At 41.4% G+C, this 17,509-nt stretch overlaps 1 protein-coding gene across 2 annotated transcripts in view; it reads left to right on the forward strand.

Annotated features, from left to right (window-relative positions):
• The first annotated feature begins 93 nt into the window (after positions 1–93).
• WASF1 (WASP family member 1) overlaps positions 94–17,509 on the forward strand; it is a 101,761-nt gene continuing 84,345 nt past the window's right edge. The window contains exon 1 of one of the 2 annotated variants that reach the window (XM_080388183.1): positions 94–1,093. The gene's annotated coding sequence lies outside the window, so the exon portion shown is untranslated. The remainder of the gene's footprint in view (positions 1,094–17,509) is intronic. The other variant, XM_080388188.1, reaches the window with a different exon arrangement.

Genomic DNA, 17,509 nt, shown 5'->3' on the forward strand with positions numbered 1-17,509 from the left:
CCCAGGCCCGGCGGGCTCTGCCGAAGGGGTGACGGTCCGGCGGCACGGTTGCCATGGCGCGGACTCTGTCGTCCTACCGCCTAGGCGGAGGAATTCCATGGCACCACTCTTGCCGGGGAGACGAATGCGAAGGGAGCTTCCCGCTACCCGTTCCCGAGGAACACGCCCCGGCCGATGACAGGGGCACGAACCCGAGCGCTCGTCCGCGCCGGGCGCCGCGCCCCCTCCCTTACGGCCTGTCACGGGCGCTTGGGGTTTCGTCCCACGCCCGCCTGCGCCTCGCGTAACGGCGGGGGAAAACGTTCAACAGCGGGTGGGCGCGACAGCTCGTGGGCGCCCGCGTCCTCCCGCACACAAAGGGCTTCAACTATCTCTTCGGCAGAGAGGCGGCAGCGGAGCGGGCCGCCACACAGCCTAGGCGCCCGGCGCTGCAGGGCTGCTGCTGCCGCCCGGGCCAGCTGCGCCCCCGCCGCTTACTCCTGAGATCCCACCGCCTCAGCCCGAGGCGGGCTGTGCCGCGGGGAGCCCCGCCCCCTCCCGCTGATTGGCCGCCAGCAGCCGGCTTCGGGCGCATCACAACGGCGGGCCCCGCCCCGCCCGTGCCTGGGAGAGGGAGCCGGCGGGCCGGACTGTACCACCTGCCGCCCGCGGGGTGGGGTGGGCTCGCCTCCCTCACGTCGCGGGGTTGGGGGGGCGGCGCATGGACCAGCCCGAATATCGGGCGGGGGGGCCGACGCCGACGGCCGGGTAAACATCCCTGCCTCCCGCCCCCCCCCCCTCCCGCCTCGGCGCGCCGGGAGAGGCCCCGCCTCCGGCGCGCACACACACACACACGCGCGCGCTGTCCTGTGCCTATTGTGAAGCCTTCGGGGGAGCTCCGCGCCGCCGCCGGGGCCGCACGCGCCCCGCCGCCTCCCTCCGCCCCCGGAGCCGCCGGCCGGCCGCGGCGCGCGCGGAATGGCAGGCGCCGTTTGAAGTTCCAGCGCCCCAACGGCTGCGGGGGCAGCGCGAGGCGAAGGCGGAGGGAGGGGCTGAGGCGAGCGGCGTGAAGGTGCGAGGCGAGGGGAGGCAGCGCACGGCACCGGGCCGGCCAGTAAGTGCCCCGCACCCTTCCTCGCGGCCCCCGCGGGGGCGGGACCGAGCCCGCGCCCCCGCTCCCCTTCCCGGCGCCGCGAGGCGCGCCCGCCCCACAAAGGGACCGGCCCCCGCCAGGTGCCGGCCCCCTCCCCTTTGTCCGCGCCCGTGCGGCGGGGGGGGGGGCGCGGCGGCGGGAGCGCGGGGAGCACGTCGCGGCCGCGGAGCCCCGTCCCTCCGCCGCCCCCGCCGGCAGGGGCAGGAGCAGGAGGGGGCCGCGTTGGCGCCGGAGCGCGGCGCTTTCCTCTCCCTCCCCTCGCCGCCCCGACCGCTCGCCCCGCTGCCCGTGCCCGGCGAGGGGGCGGCGGGGTCGCCTGGCGGGGAAGGTGGGGTCAGCGGGCAGCGGCCCGGGCGGGGGGCGGCGGGGTGACGTCAGCCGCAGCCAGGTGCGAGCGGCGGGGCGGGCCGGGCCGGGGGCGGCGGACGGGCTGAGGTGCGGTGCTGTCCCCTCCCGGTCGGCCGGCGCCGCGCCGCTGGGCTGGCCGGGGCTCGGCGGGCAGAGGCGGGGACGGGCGGCCGGTTCGCCGTTGGCGGGCGAGGGGATTCGATCCGCTGCGCGGCGGATCTGCCCGCTGGAACACTGCTACCATTGTTCGGCTGGCCGGGGATCGCGGCTGGCCGGCGGCGGGAGGAGCACGGAGCTTCCAACTTCTCCGGGCGGCAGAGCGCCCGTCCCCCGGGGCGGGATACATGGCGAGGGGAGCGCGGCAGGGCTGGCTGCAGCGCCGGGTGGGCGCCTCGCACGGGCTGGCACCTGGAGCAGCGCGGTGCCGTGACTTCCTTCCCGGCTGCATGTGCTTCCAGAATTAAAGTGAACATACAGTGACATCTAATTGTGGCACGGTGGCATTTAATCAGATTAAATGCGCGAGTCTGATTTTTTCCACCCTTCTCAGCAGTCGCGGTTTTAAACGGGTACCTTAGCTTAAGAAGGTGTAACTTGGCTTCTTTTTGAAAAAAATGGTAGAAAAAATGTAAGGGTAAATAGAAAAGTGTGCACGGTGTACGGAGTGTGGAGCAAGATGCTGCGTTTAGGTCTGTTTTACTAAACAAGGACCTGCCTCTTCTTTGTATGCTAGAATCAGGATCTTAGGTAAAAGTCCCACATTTTCGACACTGAGACCTTTCTTTTTGCATCTCCAACAACTGAAAATACTACCCTTAACTAGCAGTTCATATGGTAATGAGTTAGACTTTCTCTTAAATGTATGGATGATACATCTGCAAGTAAGGAAAGCTACATGAGCTTCATGTGAATCACTGCTTATTAATATCTAAAGTGGGTCTTCCACTGCAGTCCATTTGTTTATTGGCTGTAATTGTTAACTGATTCCATACGACTGCATTCCTTTTTCTTTTGGCATGCCGATGCTGGGTGTTGTCTGAAGTTGAAAGGTGCGCTTCCTGAAAAGTGAAATATTTCAAAATCTATTTGTGCAACCAGTCTGTGACATTTTAGCTGGAGAATTGTGTTGAAAATGATTGAAATGGTTCTGCTTTATTATCCTTGGATCCGAAATGTTTAATTGACAAAGCTTTGGTAGTTTGCTTAAGTATGTTCAGCTACGTTGTGTCCAAGCATTGCCAGTGAAATTTAAGTCGTATGGGATTCTAGATGCTTTCATTGTAGATCCTATGAAAATTACTTACTGGTTTAAGTTAGTTGCTTTTCTGGTACCAGCAGGCTAGTATATAAGCAAGCACACAAGAAGTCGTTCAGTGGAACGCTGTTCTGAAGTTTCTCTTTGCTTAAATCGTAGCAAAGACTAATTTTTAGCAAGCATGCAGATGCCATTTTTGAATATGAAATACTGACTTGACTATGCTTCAGATCTGTAGATGGATGATATACATGGTTATCTAAAGTCTGGTTTTACTGAAAAAGCTGAGGAATTGCTGCTCATCGTCTATGTGGAGATAATATCACATAGTGACTATTGACTGTATATTTGTGAGTTGAAGAAGAGGTTGATTAGTACAAAACAAATGAAGAGTGATACAGCTTTTAAAAAAGTCTTTTTATTGATTACTGTATGCTGTTAAGTACGTTCTGTTGTAATCGGGTTCCAGAAAACATAGTATGTTATGTGTTGGATGCTGCTGGTTCTCCGGGCAGGGTGGGAGGTGATTTGGGTTATTTGGCTTTCCTTTGCATCCAGGTTTTCCGCTGCTGTTTTTCCTTGCAGTCACTGCACCTCTCTTGCTTTGGTTTCTCCAAAGGAAGATAAAAATTTCCTGCTTTGTACAGCACTTTTGCATATAAAAAGGGCCTTTTGGCACATTTGTTACTAGTCCAGATGGTGAATACTATACCAAGTATTACCATGCCTTCCTTTTTTCCCCAGGTGAAAGAGGAAGAAGTATTTTAAAAGACTAGTTCCTTGAGCAGTAGAAGCCTGGCATCTTACCCTTTTTCTTCTTTTTTTTTAAAAATATCACAGATGATTGTAAGCTCTAATTGATTTTTTTTTCCCCCTCCGTTTGAAACATTTATAGTCTCATCCTTTTGTGGGTCATCTAATGTGTAATAAGGTCTTAATGCGTACTGCAGCCTTTCCCTTGGTCAGGACACTCCTAGCATCTTGATTTCATGAACTTAGCATTTTCTTTGCCAGTTATCTTTGAGACCTCTACCCTTCTGTCAGATTTGATTGGATTCAGCCATCTAGTTTTCAAGCGGAGGAACCCCCCTCTCCTCCTGCACCACTTCCTCCGTGAGACTAACTTCCTTAAAAAGCTGGGGTAAAATATTTAAGTTTTACCTGAACATTTTACAATTTTTCTTTCACTCTTTCTTTTTTCCCCTGTAGTAGGTAATGGAGGTCTATTCCCCCGTGTTCTTATATGTATTTTATCCTACTTTCTTTTCCCTTTACTTGCTCGTTCATAGTTCTTTTTTGTTGCTTTCCGTGATGGATGTTCTTTATATCAGACCCTGTGTTTTCTGTTGGTTTTTCTTTCCCAGAGAAGATGATGCATATAATCCTGCTTCTTCTGTTTATATATATATGTATTATTTATATATTTTTTTAACACTCTTAAACTGCTATCAACCCACTTGCATGTACACTCGCTTCTCATCCACCAAGATCTGTAATTCTGCAGTTTGGAAGAAAAAAAAAAAAAAGCACCCAGATACTTCTCAGACAGAGGGTTGAACTAAAATACGAGGCTCTATTGTCTGTGGGAAATACAGAGTTTGAAAGAAAAGGAGGTTTTTTTTCCTTTGTTCCTGTGCCTTTGGCCGCTGAGAAAAGGTGTCATGATAGAAGTCTTATCGAGTTGCTGTTACTGCATCACATTGGGCCTTTTTTACAACCTTCTGCTTGTGTGTCTGATGCATCTTAATGTACTCAATTTAACTGCTTGGAGAGTGAAGCACCTTTTATAACTCATGCTCTGCTTTTTCTACCACCTAAGAGCCTCTGACTGCTGCAAGGGTGATAATACCTCTTTTCCAGTTTTTGTTTTTTTGGACTGTGTCCCAGACTCTCAAAGATACCAAGGCGCCAGATTGCAATAGGAGTTCTGTGTTCCAGTACATCTGTGAATCAGTCTCTTTAAGTTTTTTGGGAGAGATCTCGAGGTCATCTGACACAGATTACAGGCTCTATATTTCATGTTTACAAGACATGGTTTCAAAGTAAAAAAAAGATATGGGATAAGACTGGAATGACTTAGACTGTGGTACTTATTTCAAATGACTTTGCAAACAATATTTTTTTTTGTAGAGCCACCTCCTCCCTAGAGGTCGGAAGCTGGGTAGCCTCTTTGAGAACTACTCAAGTACTTAAGCAGTGCTGTGACCTGCATCTTACGACGCAGGTTGAACAAAGAATTTGTCGGAGAGGCAGCAAAACATAGTTATAGACTTCCAGGAAAACAAACTAATTAGCATAATTAGAAATTTGCATATATTTAATTTTGGATTTTTTAATTCTCTGAAAAATGTTTTTTTAAATCGGTTAAAGGACAGAAAATGTAATCAAAAGCGTATACGTTTCTAAAGATATAACTGTTAATGTAGGTGCCTGTATTTTTGAAGGGGTGGGAAGCTAAATTGAATGCTAGCTTACTTATGCTAGTATGTTGGTATAGTAAATTACTGGCACACAAAGAACTACAGAATAACAAAGGTAGTTACATTTCAACAAAACACTTAATGAAGAGCAGAAATAATGAAGTTTAAATGAGTTCGTACCTGGCTGTTGATGTTAGATTTTACGTTAGATGTTAGTTGTTATGTTAGATTAGTTAGTTGTTAGTTATTAGTAGTTATTAGTTAAATTAGTTAGTAGTTATGTTAGTTAGTTTGGATTTAGTAGTTAGTTAGTTGTTAGATGATGTTAGATGTTATGATTGTACGCATGAATTTAATCTTCTGGCAGCAGGCTCCAAACAGAAGTAGGTTGTTATGAATGCTGTGTCTGACACTTAAAACTTACTAGAAAACAGGTTATCTATTCTAAAGCCAGGTGGGGTTTTTTGGCATCTAATAAAAGACATTAAATTCTGTTGAATCATTTTGTATAGCTAAGGTATTTGTACTGTTTTTTTCCCTTTTTTCCTGCTCTGTGGTAAGCTGCATTCATTTACTGGGAGTATTAATAGAGTCTCTGTTCTCTATCTGGCTCTTGTTTTCACAGATTTGGAGAACCTCAATGTACTTGATTCAAATTTGATAGAAATTGGTCAGTAGATTTTAAGTTACTGAAAGAGAGCTTCCAACAAATACACTGCAAGTGATCTCAAAAATTTGTGTAGGAAACAGGTCTGAAAATTGTTCGGCACTTTTAAAGAAAAAACATGTGCATGTAATTCTCATCCCTTACAGTTGCAACTGCTTGTAGATAGAAGCATACAATGACAACAGAGACTGATGCTAGACTCAGTAGTACTAACTAGTATTACTAACATAGTTAGTACTGCTTCTGCAAAGGTAATTGCGCCTCACTAATCTACTAGGGTTTTTCATTGCAGTAATAGCAGAGCAGATTAAATTTTAATATAGTTCTCATTTGCATATACTTTTTAAAGGTGTAATGGAAGGTTCCTTACACCAGGCTATTCAATAAAGAAGCCGTGATATGAGAGGTAAAATAGTTTCATGGGTCACAAAAATCTCTTGAGAGGAAATAACAGTAATAAATGCTAAGTTATAGGAGGCTTAACATTTTGTCTTAAACGAGGAGGTGTTCAATATTTTATATTAATCATCTGTAGAATTTGATTTATAAAGTAACGGTATTTGCTGAGGATTCAAAACTGTTTCATCGAATTCAGACATACTGGAAAGGTCACCTGAGAAGTGTAAGCAAGCTGTGTGAAAGGACTGCAGGATGACAGGTAAAACGGATTGTTGGTTTGTGCAAAACTGTGTTTTGGAGGCAGAAAATAAGATACCATTTATATGTGTCAAAGTCCTTAAATTAGTAGTAATATAACGAGAACATTTGGACATCATTGCAGTTTGCTGAGGTATCATTAACCAATTTATAGCTGTAATCAGAAGTGGGGAAGAAGCACAGAAAAGGAAGTACCATTCTATACAAATTCCTTAATTCTTACCTGCTGTTCAGAGTGTGTTATTAACTGTCAGTTCAGAAAAGATGAATCAGAGCATTGTGGAGTTTGATACAAAGGATATGGCAGAGTTTTTCAAGGGATTGAAAAGATTGAAATAATTTACCCCAGGAAATGTAACACAGATCTAATAAGTGAGGATTGGGAAGTTACAAAATAGTTGCAAATTTATGCTCTCCAATAGCAGATGTAAAAGAAAAATGCTGCATTCAGTGAAAGATGATTTGTTGAAGCCATACTTTTTTGGAGGGAGGGAGGAATTGAGAATTTTTCCCAGCTTCCACTCAGTGTACCTGTATTTCTCTCCGTATATGTGTGCATGTGTCAGTTACTCAGTGTTGGACTGTTTCTCTTGAATACACAGAACCAATTTAAACTCCTTGCTTTATTTGCTTCAAACCAGTAATTTGAACTTTGCTCTTTTTCATCAGATATGACTGCCAAATAAATTAATATTCATTGCAGTGAGGTATTCTTGGTCTCCGATAGCGGAAATGAATTTTGTAATTTCTGGGCTTTGGAGTAGTTTTCTGGCTGTTTAATGTAATGAACTGTTTTATACAAAATGAAACAGTTCAATTCAGGGGGTTAATGATAGAATTTCTTACATCAGTGTGTTGAATATGGAAATGGCTTGTAGTATGGGGATGGCCAGTTTGAACACAAACCATGGATGAAAACTGATGTTTGAGGAGAAGCTGTCTTCGATCAATACAATAAGTTTATAGTGAAGGTGTATAGCAAAGGAGCATCAGAGTTCTTTTACTGGTGGAGTCTTCTTTCACGTTAACTCTTTAGTATCTGTATAGCACTGTATAATAGATGCACAGGTTATGGAAAAATGGAAGAGAGATTGACACTAAGTTACTTTACTGGTAGTACTTTCACTAAATACTGTATGACAGTGGCTTGTCCAGCAGCACCCAGTTGCCACCTATAAAATAATGGCTATGGAATGGCCAAAATCAAAGTTGTCAGCTGTATTTCTGCAACTTGGTACTGTTCATCATTTGAGGGTCCAGAATCTTTTACCGCTAAGCCCATTCAGGGTGGTGATGTGGGTTCAGATAGACTGTCTGCCAGATCAGCTATACCAGATAAGCAGAGTCACTATTGAAGAGCCATTGTTGGTAGCTGAGAGCAGTCTTCCACAAAATTTTCTCATTAGCATGAGTCAAAACAGCACCCTTCATAATGATTTTGGCACAGACCTTCAAATATTTTTTTTTAAAAATAGGAAAATAACTTGTTATAAATAACTTGATAATATGTGTGAACTTAAGTAGTTCAGCCAGCTCTCATAAAAATGGCATGCAGAGTCAGCTTTTCAGTAAAAAAAGGAAGTGCTTAACTTGTTAAATCTTGTTCACCCACTAGCCACTGACTCTGTGTGCAGAAATGCTTAGAGAGGTCTTTTATGCTCAGCTGGTTCTGCCTTTTTGTTGATATTAAAGGAGAGGGCTGTGATTGAAAAACTTTTCCAATTGTGATTCCATGTGCAGTTTTGAAACTTCCTAGGCTTGAGAACACAACCAAAAATACGGATTTGTCATAGGTGCTCTTTCTTTGGAAGCCTCTCCTCAGGAACAAAGCCTTTACAGAAGTTGTGTAATTTGTGGAGAGGGAAATCTCACTTCTGTGCCTCCCAGCTACCCAATATGGCAAATGTCAACCCTTGCTAGTAATACAAGACAGTGGTATTTATTAGATCTTAATACACCAAGCAACATGCTCTAGTTAATCCTGCTTTGGACAACCTCAAATGTTCTATGATTATATGATCTTCATATAATAGCAGGAAGAAAAAATAATTCAGGAGAAGTAATAGGTAGCCTAGAGTGCTGTAGAGGTAGTAATGAAAGTTTCTGACGTTGCAGTCTGATCTGAATTTGTTCTTGTGAAAATACATCAAAGATGATACAGTAAGTATTTGGTTTTGCAGAGGATCTACATTGCAGCTGAAGAATGGCATTATATGGCAGAATACCTATGCATATAATTCATATACCAAATGAACTGATGTTATTCCATAGTCTTGAAGATTCAAGACCACTGTGCTCTGGAAACTTCAGATGTAGCTACTCACTTAAACCAATACTGTCTGCATCCCCAGGTAAGACAGCGGAATGCTTTCTGTGGCTCTAGCTAGCATAAGTGGTCTATTAAAAACATAGATTTGAGTTACAAAGGATTTAACGGTTTTCGTTTCCCATGGGAATGAACTTCAAGCAAATCTATCTTCAGCAAGTTCCATGATACAGGGACAGGTTCTGTACAGTTCAGTCCAAAAAGAGTGTATGTTCTACCAGCTGTGATGTTTCCAGTAATGGAAGTCAAGTATTGGGGATTATCTGTGGCTAGCCTATCGAGCTAGGCTTTTATCCATTCTACTCCTAACTATAAAAAAGATTGTATATCTTTGTTTACGAAAGGAGAAAAGTTTTATTAACAAGGAGAAAGATATTTTTTTTTCTCGTTGGAAGAGAATTTGACCTCTGTTCCATACTTGTGGCTACTTTGCTGCTAAGCAGATTATTTTATTTCAGGATGACAAATAACCATGTCTTTAAGCTCTGGACAGGTTTGTATTTTTCCTATACACTCATCTGTCTTACCTGCAGGAAAGTTCAGAATGGGGCTTCATTATTCAAATCTTCACAAGTACTGGCAGTATTCATAAAAAGATTTTATAGTAGTGATATTACATCGAAGGGGAAAAGGAACTGTTACGGCTCCTGAGTCCGTCCTTGATGCCTCACATAGCAAACTCTGAGTTGCAGATGGGTTTGGTTCTTAAGATCTGCCATACTTGTTAAGATTCTTGAAGCACTAATATATTTATAGGCTGTCTTCTACTAAACTCTAGGTTCCTCACAAGTTTACTGTCTGCGTTTTCAGTAGAGATCTGATCAGTGTGGCCAAGAGATTACTCTCTTGAAACCTGCAGACCATCCCTTAGAATGTCTGTTGATTTGTTTTAATACAGCATGGCATATTATACCTTGTTGTGGTGGATCAGTGTTGCCCAATGATGGGACATCTTGATGAATGTATACACTTGAAATTTTTCTTGGCTCTGAACTTCTGACAGCAACTGAACACACTCTCTGCTTAGACATTAGAGAGTTTCCATGGGAAACAGCCAGTTAACGATTAACGTTGTCCTAAAGCAATACTTGGTAAGAAATTTTATGTAGAATAACCTATTGGTAGAGAAAAGTCCTTGTTACTTTGAATACTTTCAGACTCATTCCCCGTCACATAAAATAGTCCCTTAATTCTGTCTTTCATTGTTCCTGGGCATACATTGAAAAGCAAAACCGTTTGTGTATAGAAACAAACTAAATGGGTCATCTTCTGTGTCTTGAGTATTTTCAGAAATGTAAGCACTTCCCCTTAGCTCAGTATTTGCATATGGAGCACTGGCTACCAGTGCTGTTCTTTGAGCATGAATGTAGCATCCAATCCTTTTGTGTGGTATGAAGCAAATGTTTCAGATTTTCATAATCCCAAACCATATGCTTGTTGTAGATATTGTAGCCCATCCTTGATTATAATGAGCTGCTTCACTCATAGCTAGCCATTTTTCCTTTGAAACCCTCTGTATCATTAGAGAAGGAATCTTTTTAGAAGAAAGATTAACTTTCTTAAGCAAAAAGATAAGGATATGATTTTAAAATGGAGGCAACTAGAAAAGAAAACCCTAAGAACCGTATTATGCAGTCATAAAACAGATGTTGATTTACTCTTCTGGTTGTTGGTCAGTTTTTGTTCGCTCTAGCTAACATGCTTCAGAACTAAGAATGTGTCACAAACAACTGGTTTAGGTCAAGTTGCTGAAAGAATCACCATCAAAGGTATGAGCAAAATAGTTTTAATAGGAATTTTAAGAGTGTGTGTTTACGAAGTTCAATGGCAAGGTTCACTGTATTACTACATAGGTGAATCACACAAAGAACAATCAAATTAAAATTAAGCTGGAATGATTTACACAGAGACCAAAGACATAAAAGGATAAGGGAGATCCTCGCATTGGGTCATGAGGTTCAGAGTGGACCCCCTTGCTTTCCAAATTCTTAAGTGCAGCTAGATCCAATCTTAGTCTCAGACTCTGACAACAGTTTATATTTAAAGGATGTTTAAGGTTTATTGACAGTTTAATGTTGATCATAAGACTTTAGCAACACTTAATCATTGACTAATTTATCATTTACAAAGTGGATCAAAGATTCAAAATATTTTTACTATATTATTATTCTGAGGTTCCTTAAGACAATTCACACACATATGTATGCTGACACAAAGAATTAGCAGTATAGAGATATATGTGCAAAGATGTATGCCTGTTGAAAGTTCCTCTTGACTTCAGTGAAATACTCATGTTGAATTGCATTTCTCAGTGGGTGAAGGATTGAGCCTTGAGAAGCAGGAAGATCAGCCCAGGCTCCATTGTCAGCTTTTGGTGATGGTCACCCTAGTTTCCCAAACTTGGGAGTTTCTGAACTCTGAGAGGTGTCCCACTCAGAGGGAGATGCTGTTCACAGCCCACTGTGGTCCAGGAGAGCTCAGAGGGCCTCACTTAGGACTGCTGTTCTATGAGTTTGGAGATTACTGGCTTTAGTTATCAGTAATTTTCCATCCTGGCTGCAATCTGAGTCTGTAATTAATAGAATTAAACAAAAAAAATCCATTGACATGGTATTGTACCACTCGGAGTCGTAATAAAGAGTGTTCCCAAGCTTGTTAAGGAATGTTCAAGGCAGGCAGGTGGTGGTGGTGTTCAGATAAGGAATGTTTCTGGTACGGCCAGTGCAGTTTCCCACCTCAGCTGTGCAAAAGTTGCTAGTACGGTCAAGGGACATTTAACTACCCAAGTCATGACACAGAGGCTAAGGCCTAATGGGGATTCATGAGATCATAGGGTTGCCTGGGGGAAGGGGTAAGATGCACCATCACAGGATGCTGCTTGATGGTAACCTTCTAGAAGGCTGAGAAAGACTTTGAAGGACAGGTTCTTCTCTACCTGTTTTATGCCTCCTTTTTCAGGAATTCATAAGCATGCGCTGTAGCACTTTCAAACATGCACTATAAACATTTTTAATCTTGGTTTCTGACCTTCCTCAAAAGTTTCACTTGCAACATAAGGCTTTTCATATATTTCTTCTGACTTGCAACTTGCCTATTTTTCATTTTTGCAGGTTAGCAGTTTGTTAATTTTCAAGATGTTAATGTCCATTTAGATACCAAGGCACATCTGTTAGCCTTATTTTTAGAGTACTTCGCTATCTCTAAGCTTGAGTTGCAGACAGAATGATAGATGGTTTTGATTTCATGTTGGAACACAAACAACCCTTTTTTACATTGTTCTTGAAAGGATTGTGGAGAAGCCTAATTCACCTGTACTTGGGAACAGTACTTTGACTCCAAAGATACACTTAAAAAAATATATATTGTGTCAGGACCTTACTTCTGTAGGAATGCTGAAGTATCTGGAGTCTTGTAGAAAGACAATGCATGTTCACTACACAGACTTACAGACCTTTAAAATGCAGACATTTTAGGATACCTAAAACGGACAATAAAACCTTTGAATATAATGATAATAATCATGTAATCGTGTTGTTCAGATTGCAGTTGTTTTTTTTTTCTGCCTTCATGAAAATTTATAACTGGTAAATGGTGGTCTCAGTGTAGTGCATGTATTAATTTTAGGTAGAATTATGCAAGTTTTGGAGGTAAGATTTAACAAATGACATGCAGATCTAGTTAAAATAGTAACTTTCTAGATTTAATGGGGCAAAACGATGCTAATTACTGATATGTAATAATTTTTCTTTTATTATAAATGCTTTGGGTTTTGATGTAGATGTAATTAGAGTGCGTTGAAATCACCTGTTATCTAAAGTTAGAGAAAGTTTATAGTAAAAATTAAACATACTGTAATTATTACATTTTTGGCAAGTAAAAGTATCGCTCATACTAATTGTACAGCTGTTAGGATTTTAAAAATATACTATGTAAAAATATGTAAAAGATAACCTAGGGAGATAAATTTGTCTATTAAATATAGTTAGCATGAATTGGGCAGATGAGCAAATGGCATCAAATTTGACTCAGGTCTGAGGCCAATAGGAGTCAGAACTTAGTATTTTCGATGGACATGCCTGTGCATTATAAAGCTTATCATGAGAACTAGCATTACTACTGCCACAGATAAACAAGGAGTAAATGGATCTAAATGTGTATTAGCTTCTTCTGTTATTGCTTAACTTTTCTATAAACCAACCACTTTTGTTCCAAACTTTCTATGTCAGAAGGACAAATTTGAGTCATATTCTTGCAAAGTCTTCAGTTTCAATTTTTCTTGAGCTGCAGTTATTTTTAGCATATCGAGCTTTTTATGGAAGTGTATTTTGAAGAATATCAACATGAAAACCTATTTAGAAAACCACGGGCTTTAACAATCCCTCCCTCCCCACTGTTACTTCTTCAATTTTCATGTGTCAATTATATGACGTTGTCTTTTGTTGATGAAATCAGAATTGGGTCATTATACAGGACTCCTGCTTAATAATTTTAGCATGCTTCTCCTGGGATGCCACTTCTAGACTTTCGTAAAGATTCAAAAACTAGTACTCCAAAATCTCAGGTAACTAGTATGTATTATATAGGACAATATTTTTGGTAAGTTTGATTAACATTGGGGAAATTCATATACTGAATCTTTCATAAAATCAGCAATATTAAGAAGGTACCTTACTTGACAGTAAAGTTAGGAAGTTTCCCTTACTGAGTATGAAAACCAACCTAAAGCTCAGCATGTTTAGAATGTATAATTTCAGTTTAATAGCTATAATTTAACAAGTATTAATAGGAAATGATGATAATTTTTGTCCTGTTCAATACACAGTGTGTTTTTGTTCCCTCTGCTGCAGTTTGGATTTTTGTCAGAAAGTTGCAGAATGAAATTAATGCCTGTCAACTTAATTGAGACTTAGTTACAGTCTCATCTCTTCTGCAAAGTGTGTGTGAAAATGAAAGGAGAGAGGAAGTGGTTTGGCTTTGTTTTAGTGCTGGTTGAGTTACGGTGTGTCCAGTATATGAGACTTCGAGATAGAAAACACAAACTTCAGGGATCTTGTTTTTCAAGGAGGTGGTGGTGGATTGCTAGGCTTTAATCGGGGAGCTGCGACTGTTACTGGTTGCGGACTTTACCATTTAAAAAAAAGGTGTCAACTGCTTGCTGCTTTTGGCTGTGGCTAAAAATTGCCAGGCAAATCATCAGTCTTTGATGTCTTGTCCTGTTTAGTATCTACCTACATTTTTTCTAACAAATAAAATGAAAACCATGTCAGACTTCCTGAGAATGTACATTTTTTCTTTATTTGCTTTTTAAGGTTGTTGTTTGTCTTCTGAGTTTGTAACGTCTTTTGTTGTAATAACAGAGAATTTTAGAAAGTTAGTGAATGAAATACAGAAAGGCTCTTTGGAGGATATATCGTATGTCCCAGCCACCGAGTCATACAGTAATGCTTGCTCTTTTTGTGCTGTTGTGAATCTTGAATTGTTTTGTGGTTAGTGGAACAACTGCACAGGGAAGGTGAATAGTTCTAACTTGTGTTTGTCTATAGAGTATCTTCAACATATGTATTCTTTCCCATGGGAAGCAGGTATGCTTTTAAACTCCCAGAAAGCCAAGGAAGATGCTTCGGCTTTGCAGGGGACAGACCTAATGTCAAAGATGGGTACCCTTTTTCGTGGCCACGTTTTGTAAGAGAAAATAAGGAAATCTGCTTCATTCTCTGAAGGAATGAATGTCAACAGCTGTGTTCATCTTTACTGGATAAAGAAGCTTGCCTATAGGTTTAAATTTGACATATGAAATCTAGAAAAGGGGTGGAATGTAAAATTCACCTGTCTTTACTGTCATCCATAGATATTTCTTTTTAGTTCTTTGGGTGTGGGGTTTTTTTGTTTGTTGTTTTTTTGTTTGGGTTTTTTTTTTTTTTTTACATTATAACCTTTCCACATGATACCATATGTGGGTAGTCCAGATTCTTAAATGAGGATTGTTCTCTGAAAGGCAGTCCATACTGCCATGGGCATAGGATGGGGCTGAGGCAGAGCTGGCTCATTTTCAGACACCTTAGCTGTGTCTGGAACAGATAGCTGCCTTCAGCACTCCAGGTAGACAAACTGTAAATGTTTTATTAGATCTAGAGATTTGACTGAATGGTATATAATGCAAAGTTGCTTGACACAACATGTAAATAAAATCAGGTTGAGGGTTTTTTTTTGTGTGAGAATAAAGCTGTCTATGCAGTACTGAAAAAATGTGTCTTTTAAATGGAAGCTGACACACTAAGATCTGTGGAAATGGAGTCACAGTGTCTCTGTCTTAGTGCATTTCTTAGAAAAATGAAGTATGCCTGAAAACAAACATTGGGTTTTTTTTTTGGTTGGCTCGTTTTTATACCTCCCCTCCTCCTGATATTTCAGTATTGAGCGAAGCAAAGTTGCTAGATGCATTTTGGGTAATTTAAGTTTGTTTTATAGCATATTGGTAATCTTGAATGCTGTTTGGGGATGGACAGTAAAAACTAAGCTGAGCAGTAACTGTCATATTGTAGTTTGGTAGGGAAATAAGAATTGTTGGAGTGTGGAATCATTTATCATTACAAACTTCTCTCCCTAATCCAAACTCTAGTCTCAGAAAGATCATGTTCTTTCCCGGATGTGTGAAGTTTAAAGTCTCACCATTTTCCTCTCAATCTTCTAAATGTGGCACCTCCATAAGTGCTGATTTACTATCAGCTTCTTTATTGCAATGGAGCATGAATTTATGAAGGTGATCTATAGCCAACAGAGAAACTTTGAGCAGAAAAATAAACACCTGTCAGTGTTGTTCCACCATTTTCAGTGCATGATAACCTTAATCTCTTCTCCCTGAATCTGGTGGTGTGCTGCAAACCTCCACTGCTGTAAGGTAGCTAGTAAGAGTGTAAATTGAAATTTTTCTTAAACTAGCAGTTTTAAAACCTTCTTCGTTGAAGCTGCTGAGCTTGTTTACTGCAGTTTGAGAGACACTGGCTTGGTTTGTCTGTCCTCGCTTTGTTGTACCTCTGCGCATACCCACAGAACACAGCTGAGAATGAGGAATGCAGCGAGGCAACAGGATCACTGTCTGCTCTCGGTGGAGAAGGGTACCTAAAAACTGTTGCTTTTCTAAAGGACAGTGATGAGCTTCCCTTAGAGAATGACAGACAGACAATGCTTTTCTTCTCACCTCAGAGCTTTGCCATCCATGGTCTGTCACACCTGCCCAAAATGGTCCCAGGGAGAGCCTTATCTGTAAGGGGTCACCCCTTACAGTATGCTTTAGTCCAACATCAAAACCCCCTCAGACTGACAGCTGCTGTCATGGAGGAAGAGCTCTCTGCAGATGTTGTGTGACTGCTGCTTTCTGGAAGCAGAAGAACCTTTAGTCACTTTAATGTTCTGTTGTGACATGTACATAATGGATATTTCATGGAATTCATAAGTTACTCTTTGTCAGAACATTTTGAACATCAGGTATTAGAAACTAATTGAAGTGAACATTTCACTTCAGCCCTTGCTGACCTCTGCAATCCGCATTACTGCTTGGGATAGCAGTTGCATTCACTCTGCTGTTAAACAACTTCTAAAGCTTTATTCTCTGGTCTCAAGAGTGTAGTTTTCTTAATGGGGAATTTTCTTAAGGTGGCCATAAAAGACAGTCAACAGCTACTGTCAGTAGTGCGCAGTGTAACCAGGCTAGTTTAACTCATCATCTAGATTATTCTAAAAACAACTCTCCTCCAAACAATAAAAATTGACTTGACAGCATGTTTTAGCAAATGTTGACAAAATGTTGATTTCTGCTTATTGATCTTTTAGATAAAAAATGTAAGCAAACATTAATTTAAACTCTTCTTAGTAGGTGTTGGTGCTACATTGTACTGTCCTTGTCTGGTTTTTGTGTCAGATGAACACTACAAATAAGCATTTCATTTCTCTTCTGATTTTTTTTTTCTTTATCTCACCATTCTCTTTTCCTCTTTTCTACAAAATTGCTATGTTTTATTTGCTGACGTAGTTTCTAGTTTGAGCAAGAGACAACAGCCTCAGTTGTGGAATAAGTTACTGGTCACAGCTCTTGCTTTTTCGTTCCTTGCTAAGTGAACCGGTAGCTAAAATAGTTTGTTCTCTTTCTTGTGGTGGAGATAAGTCTTCTATGCATGATAAAGCAGAATGATGACATGCAGGACTTGTTTTAATGTGGAGATACCATACGCAAGGCTAGGCAAGTAAATATATTGCAGATTCTTACAGCAGGTGTCAAGCTATGCTTATGTACATTGGCGGGTCCCTTTAATGTGAGTATGTGGAAGGCTTAATCACTTTAACAGCCTAAATGAGTTGTAAATTAAAGATATTGCTTGGATATTTTTTTAATTGCTATAAATTGTAATAGATAATTTTATTTCTATTGTTACTCTATTTGTAAGCCTTACCACTTAACACAGATATTTTAAAGGTAGGAGTGCTAATAAGATGTGTTATACTGTGCTTAATTTCATAAGGATGAGTTCATCATTATGTACTGAAGCAACAAACTGCATTTAATGACAGTTGAATTTTGAACTGAAGCTAGAAATTTGTAGCAAGGTCAAGAAGGTAGCAAAGGAATTGTGTTTTGACCAGTAAATTCTAGAATTTAGAGATGTATGTAAAATGGAAAGGCAATAAACACTTTGTTTTATTTGTAATA

This window comes from Falco punctatus, assembly GCF_963210335.1.
Source record: "Falco punctatus genome assembly, chromosome: 5".
Lineage (NCBI taxonomy): Eukaryota > Metazoa > Chordata > Aves > Falconiformes > Falconidae > Falco > Falco punctatus.